Here is a 7,616-nt window from a genome sequence, read left to right as displayed (position 1 = left end):
CGCTTGCTATTGCTGTCTTAACACATGTTTGTTACTGTACTACAACACATTTGTAAAATCATTGACACCAGTGTATTGTTTTACCTTCCAATTACAACTTATATCATCTTTACAAGGTGTTTTTTTTCCCCTCTTTTAAATGTATCTACGGTTATAAACTGTAAAATAGTGTCGTACATTACTGTTGAGTAATTTTTAACTAACAGGTATATGACATAATCCTGCTGGTTCACTGTTCAACTGGTTAACTGTTTAACTGGTTCTCTTTTCAAATGGATCACTGTTCAAATGGATCACTGCTTGACACTTAAAAGAGAAAACATCAAATAATGATAATACATGAAACCTCTGTTGAGCAATTACCTCTGTACAACAACCAAATGAGCCGCGTCATGACAAAACCAACATAATGTGTTTGCGACCAGCATGGATTTGATAGCTAACAGCATGGATCCTGATCAGACTGCGCGGATGCGCAGGCTGGTCTGGATCCATGCTGGTCGCAAACGCATTATGTTGGTTTTGTCATGACGCGGCTCAAATTATTTCTACCCTTTACCTCTATAGAGCAATTACCTCTGTACAACAACCAAATTATTTCTACCCTTTACCTCTATAGAGCAATGCCTCTTATCCGCGCAGTCTGATCAGGATCCATGCTGTTCGCTATCAGTTTTGTAATAGGGTTGGTAAGCGAACAGCATGGATCCTGATCAGACTGCGCGGATGCGCAGGCTGGTCTGGATCCATGCTGGTCGCAAACGCATTATGTTGGTTTTGTCATGACACGGCTCATTTGTCTCATAAATTGAGTTGCTCTGCAGAGGTGATACTGTAATAATAATATGGTATTGATAACAATTCAAACTGACTAAAGTTCAGATCTACTTATTTCTTACATGTAGATCTGATTACCACTGTATATGTTTCACCTTCATTGTGATTTAGATTTCCCGAGAAAGCTATTTTTAGCCATGCAATCGGACCGTTGTGTACAGATAGGCACTTGACAAAGTAAAGAAATATTTTTGTCTGTGGAAGTAAAATAAATTGTTGATTTTTGTAAGAAAAAAAATGTTTGAAATAATTTTAAACAAATAAACTGGAAATAATAGACTCAATTTTAATTGGCAAGATTGTTTTGCCAGTTTACTTGCCGGCTATATGGACAACACCATGTTTGTTCTGGAAACCATGAAAATTATCTACTCAGTATTCAGGTTATCCAGCAGTTAAAATTAGAAACAGCATAGCTTTCAAGATTGTTTCGATGATTAGCCGTTTAAAAAATCACAGGGAGGTGACAACCTATTGGTGATAGCCAGATCCTAATGCGTAGTAGTAAGTAGCGTTTTTTAGGACTAATTTTAATCAGATTATGTTGTAATATACACAACTTGTGCATGGTACTTGACCAAAATCTCATATCTGATTATTTACCTCAAAAGATAATATCCACTTGATGTATGAACAGTATGTAAGGTGAACTAAAATTAAATTTATGTGTCAATTAAATTGTGTCTGAAAAATAAGTGTTAAAGGGACTCTACTGAGGTTTTTTGACATGACAGGACTGATAAATAATTTTTTCGAGATAAGTGTTCCATTTGATGTAGATCTAAATCAATAACTTGTGTGCAAAATTTCAGATCATTTGTCCACTTTGTTTTTCCATAATTTGTGGAAAATGACCCAAAATTGAAAAACATTGCAACGCTTTTTACTCAAATTGGGCGAAGAATAGCACAGAATAAGATTTTCAATTTATTTCTCATTAATCCTTTACATAGCTTCCTGTTTAAGTCTAAGTTGGTCTATGTAAGAATTTCAGATTTTATATTTTTATGCATTTGGACCTCAGTGGAGTTCCTTTAATGTGAATACAAGACCTGTTTTAACATATTACTCCCTTGCCATACATGTATATATAAATTTTATGAAGATAGTCCATATTGAAATTAATGTATATACTATAATGTATATTATATCAATGCATGTGTGTTTCTTTTGAGATTTTTGTTGGCATTATTTTAAACAAATTAGAAGTATGTAAGATTCATTCATTTATAAGATATATTTTTATATTGATTTCTTGATATTTTTGTACAATGTTCATGATGAAACTAATAAAATTTAAGTTTAAAGAATGATTCTGTTGTGTGTTTATTTATTTTATGATGAATCTTTATATATTTTATTTCTTGTTAACATACCGAATACTCTGAGGGTCACTTAGTTTGCATAGACATACAAGGTATATGGGAAAGTGCATTTAAATATTTCTATTTGAAACTACATGTCCCACAGTTTAGATATTTAGCATGTAGCATTGCTTAATGGATCTCTACAAAAGTTGTATTAATCATGCTCCTCAGCGCAAAAAATAGCATTGCCTCTGTGTCACTTTTGTTATAATATGACTTGTACTGTAAACTGAGTAAGAATCTCAGAAACTACAATGCCAAAGTTTTAGTCTTTTAATTTAATTTTTAAAGGTGTTTTCATAATCTTTTCGAGGTAAGTGTGAAGACACTGTCTGGAATAAAGCCGAATATTGCGTTATATATTTTCTTCCAGCAAGGTGTTTTTTAGCCTCAGAAATAGAAAAAAGCCACAAGGGGCAAGATCAGGCGAATAAAGAGGTTGAGGATGCTTGACAACCTTTTCCTGTTGCAGATATTCTGGTACAATGACCGCTTTGTGGGACGAAGCATTGTCGTGCAACAACCTGACACCACAGAGACCAGTAATGTTGCTGGTCGGCTGTTTTTGAAATATTTCTTTAATTTATGAAGGACTTTGCCTTTGTAAAATTTGGCATTTACAGATTTACCCTTTAGTACTGCAATTTGAACAGCAGGACCTTGATTGGTAAAGAAAATTTATGACTTTTTTGATGCTCATGGTGCGGTTTGCTATGCAATGTCTTTGACACCCTTTGGTTGCCCATATTTTATTATGTCTCTTTTGCTTGGGCTCATAAAAGTCTCATTGCCAGTGATGATATTTGTCAAAAGATCAATTGTTGTATCTAGGGAACTGTTTAAACAATTGTTTGGAGATTCTTACCCAAGCAAGTTTTTGTTCTTTTGTAAGGAGATGGGTATCCATCTGGCACTTATGACCTTCTCATTTTTAAATCAGGTCTGAGAATTGTATGAGCGGCTCCTACAGAGATACCAACACCTCTAGCTATATACCTAGTTGTAAATCTTGCATCAGTAGCAATCAAATCCTTTACTTTTTCAACCATTTTAGACGAAGTTGTAGTTTTCGGATGATATGCATGAGGTGCATCATTTACTGAATACCTGACTTTTAAATTTCTTACACCACCGTGTGACAGATGAAAAAGAAATTTCATTGTTCCCATAAACACAACATGTTACATTAAATGTGTCTTTTGCCTGTATACCAAGAATACAGCAGCTAGTTCTCTATATAGGACAGATTTGGTCAGAGGAAGGAGATCTTTTCCCAACCATTTTAGCTTTAGTATACATATTAAAGTAGATAGCATTAATCCAGCTATTGTCAAAAGTAGACTGAACTGATTTACACATGTATGGTATCAATTGAGGGCTTACACAACCACCTATGCGATACATGTACATAGTTCTTGTAAAATATCAAAGATCAACAAGAAAAGGCGGCGTTCAATGAACATGTTTAAAAGTGAGATATTGGCCTAGTTGCATTCATATTTGAACACCCCTTGTAAATCATAACTCCTGGGTCAAAATTGAGCCTATCCTTTTGGTAATTTACATGGGTAAGTTTACATACCCTTATATCATTAGTTCATGCAAATTTAGTGTTTAATAATAAGGCGATGCAAAGGACGTATGTTGTACTTTACCATTATCTTTCATGAACAGACTAAATAATACCATAAGTATACAATTTTCATGTCTTTTTTTAATAAAAAACCTAAAGGTATTATGGTATGGAATTGTCCATCCATCCATCCATCACCAAACATGTCAGAAGCTACTGTGTGCAATTTCATACAAACTTTACAGGAATGATCTTTACAAGTCTAGTTGTGCAATATTGTCTGCATTTTTTTGTCAAAAATTTTTCAGATTTTAAGGGCCATTTAAAATTTTTTTATTTTTCTTATCCCAAAAAACATTTAACAATTTTAAAGGGATTCTTTGGGGTACCTCAATCTAGCATTTTACCCAGGTATCCAGTTTAGTATTTTTGGGTATTTATGGCCCTCGAAAAAAAACTGTTTTTGGAGTTTATTTTTTTATTTTTGCCAGCAACACAGAACTATACAGGGTAAAATTATGAATACTTTTTTTTATCGCTTTTGAATATAAAACTGATTTTTTTCTTTTAAAACTTATGCGGGGACAAAAAGATACATTTTTACCCCAGCTTTGATGAAAAATCAAATTTTGATCTTTTTAAAATTTAAAAAAACTTATACGTTCTTTAGTCACTTTTTGCCCAGATTTTTGAAATTTGTCATATTGCAACACCTCAACGATGGCCTTGCATGTTTATGTTTTAATTGTTTCCAAGGGATCTCCCTGTCAACAAATTTTAACCTTTTTAAGTGAAACTACATGACATAGAGCTTAGAGTTGTTTGCCCTGTCACTGTAGTACTGCTGCTCTTAAAATATCTGCTCTCCTAAAAGTGAAATAAAGCAAAATATATTATACACAAGATAGACACTGCATGTTACTGCTTCATTGTCACCTTCCCTATTACCAACAGTGATTCTATTTTATTCCATTCATTTGACAAAATTAAAAAAAATAAATGTTAACATTTGATCTTCTTAGCATTTTATTACAGATAGAATATTTAAAGGGATATATAACATGTATAAAAGCAAAATAAAAATGCAAACTTTTAACTAAATATTATTCATTATATTTATTAGGCCTACTTTTCTTTTGAAAATATAAATGAAAAAGTCAAACACAATAAACAACAGCAAAAATGTCCCTCTTTTAAAGTTTTTATATTACATTTTATTATACCCCTTTTTGATACACATACTTTGTCAAAACATAATGATTACGCAGTTTACAACTTTAAATTGTTCACGGTATACGAGAAAACACAGAAGTTTTTTGGAAACAGATAAGTTAATAGCCCATTTAAATTATCTCACGAAAATTTTGAAAACCATTTCCACAAATACGTCAAGTTTCACATTGTAAATGGACACTTAGTGGACTTTTTGGACTAATTGAATCGTTAATATATGCAAGTGGTGTGATTTAGTAAAGAATATACATGTAAATTTTCATTTGTTTTACATTTGTCGAATTTTTATATGTTATGTATTTTGACAGTTTTTAAAACATCGTAATAAACTTTCTCTACCATTTAATAAATTTTACGTGATATAGTGTTTTAATCAATAAATTGTATATATTCTTAGACAGTTAAAACTCAAGTTAAATTCAGTTAATCATCATAATTGTGAACCACGGCGTAGCGTTGTTGTATACAATATTAATGTAGCATAATATTAGAACATAAAAATATACTAGGAAAACCTGGTTTTGATTCTGTCTTGTCTTTAAAACCACATGTGGCAGTATAAGTGTTTGGCTAACGCACCCCACCCCGACCCAGTACCCCTGCTACAACCCTGGAAAAAATACAACACTAGGAAAGACCACTTGTGTTTAAAACACTGTAAAAGTGAGCACCAGTCAGTCATTTGTAACCTAATGGGTTATAGTGTGGAGACTTTTGGTTTGCTAACTTGATGGTAAAATCCATTATGCCATTTCCCTGCTATCCCCTTTGCGTAGTGAACAGGGGGTGATGTTGTGGGGAGGGGTTATATATACACAATTGATTAGTGCTTAATAAACAGGCTGAAAGTTTAAAGATTTTCATCATGCTGTTGCTGTATTTGCTCTACAGGGGCACTGTTCTATACTAACAAGTACAAGTTATTACATTTCAAAAGTTTTTAATGCTTTTGTGTCGCCTTCAAAAGGCGACATATAGGGGTTACTTTTGTCGGCGGCATCGGCGGTGTCGTTGTCGGCGTCCCTTAAAGCTTGTCTGGAGCATAACGCAGTCATTTTAGGTCGGATTGACTTCAAACTTGGTATGCATGCTTCTTTCAATAACCTGAAGTGCAGTGCACAAGGACCAGTACTCTGCACTTCTTAATTTTTGAGTTATTGCCCTTTGTAAATTTTCATACTTTAATTTTGTCCAGGCCATTTCTCCTTATGTATAAAAGCTATGGACTTATAACTTCATAGGATGATATATCTCATTAAGAAGAAGTGCAGTGCTCAAGGACCGGTACTCTGCACTTTCTAATTTTTGAGTTATTGCCCTTTGTTAATTTTCATACTTTATTTTTGTATGGGCCATTTCTCCTAATGTATAAAAGCTATGGACTTGAAACTTCATAGGATGATAGATCTCATTAAGAAGAAGTGCATTACACAAGGATTGGTGCTCTGCACTTTCTAATTTTTGAGTTATTGCCTTTTGTTAATTTTCATACTTTATTTTTGTATTGGCCATTTCTCCTAATGTATAAAAGATATGGACTTGAAACTTCATAAAATGATTGATCTTATTGATAAGAAGTGCAGTGCACAAAACTTGCTGCTCTGCACTTATTTTTTTTTTGAGTTATTGCCCTTTGTTAATTTTCATATTTCATTTTTGTCCTGGCCATTTCTCCTAAACTATATTGTCCACAAGGCGACACATGTATCCGACTCGCAGAGTTCTAGTTATGACACAATTGTCTTGTAATCTAAGTCATACTTTGTATGTATAAATTTTCTTGACTAAACTTTAAAATGGCCCCAAAAATAATATGGAAAAAGTAATTATTGGCGTATTCTTGAAGTATCTAATATTTTCATAATTGTCAGAAAATATGGAAATCATCACATGTCATAAAATTATGATACATGTAATAAGTTATGTGTATGACACATTCAATGTGTGTGGGTATACTACAATCTTGTTTGTCTGCATGTTTTACAATGCCAAATCAACTATCAAATAAACATAACTGCATAGAAATAACCAATTACTATCATAATATTTTATAGGTCTACACCTTATAACATAATTTTTATAGCCTAATGATTTATGGAGACAATAATAGTGACTGTGATGTGGTATATCAGACATGTATATATTTATATTGTAGGACTGGATTGTGTTTTTACACTAATATATGCCTTGCATGATTCTGACATGATGTATTTTATAAGTTGATTTGATAAATGAAAAATGCTCAATATTTCTTTATTTATATGTCTTTTACTCTGCCTACTTGCCCTTGTTTGGGTTTGAAGGGAAGAAGAGATAGCTAGTCTAAGATTGATTTGTTATTTTATAAGGTTATATTGTTTAAACAAAAAGTGTTAACCTTACAATTTACTGACCTGAGAGTTTATGAATATATGACTTCCCAATAATGACCTGATAGTTTATGAATATATGACTTCCCAATAATGACCTGATAGTTTATGAATATATGACTTCCCAATAATGACCTGATAGTTTATGAATATATGACTTCCCAATAATGACCTGATAGTTTATGAATATATGACTTTCCAATAATGACCTGATAGTTTATGAATATATGACTTTCC

The 7,616-nt window shown here is 32.6% G+C and overlaps 1 long non-coding RNA gene across 1 annotated transcript; it reads right to left on the bottom strand.

Annotated features, from left to right (window-relative positions):
• Nucleotides 1–306: 306 nt before the first annotated feature.
• LOC132754677 (uncharacterized) lies at nt 307–633 on the bottom strand. The gene is made up of 2 exons (XR_009629115.1): nt 577–633; nt 307–363 (listed from the first exon to the last, which is right to left on the bottom strand). It is a non-coding gene; the product is annotated as an uncharacterized LOC132754677 (long non-coding RNA).
• Nucleotides 634–7,616: the final 6,983 nt, after the last annotated feature.

Source organism: Ruditapes philippinarum, unplaced genomic scaffold (genome assembly GCF_026571515.1).
Source record: "Ruditapes philippinarum isolate M1 unplaced genomic scaffold, ASM2657151v2 ctg134_1_1_1_1, whole genome shotgun sequence".
NCBI lineage: Eukaryota > Metazoa > Mollusca > Bivalvia > Venerida > Veneridae > Ruditapes > Ruditapes philippinarum.
This window is presented reverse-complemented; position numbering and strand designations above follow the sequence as displayed.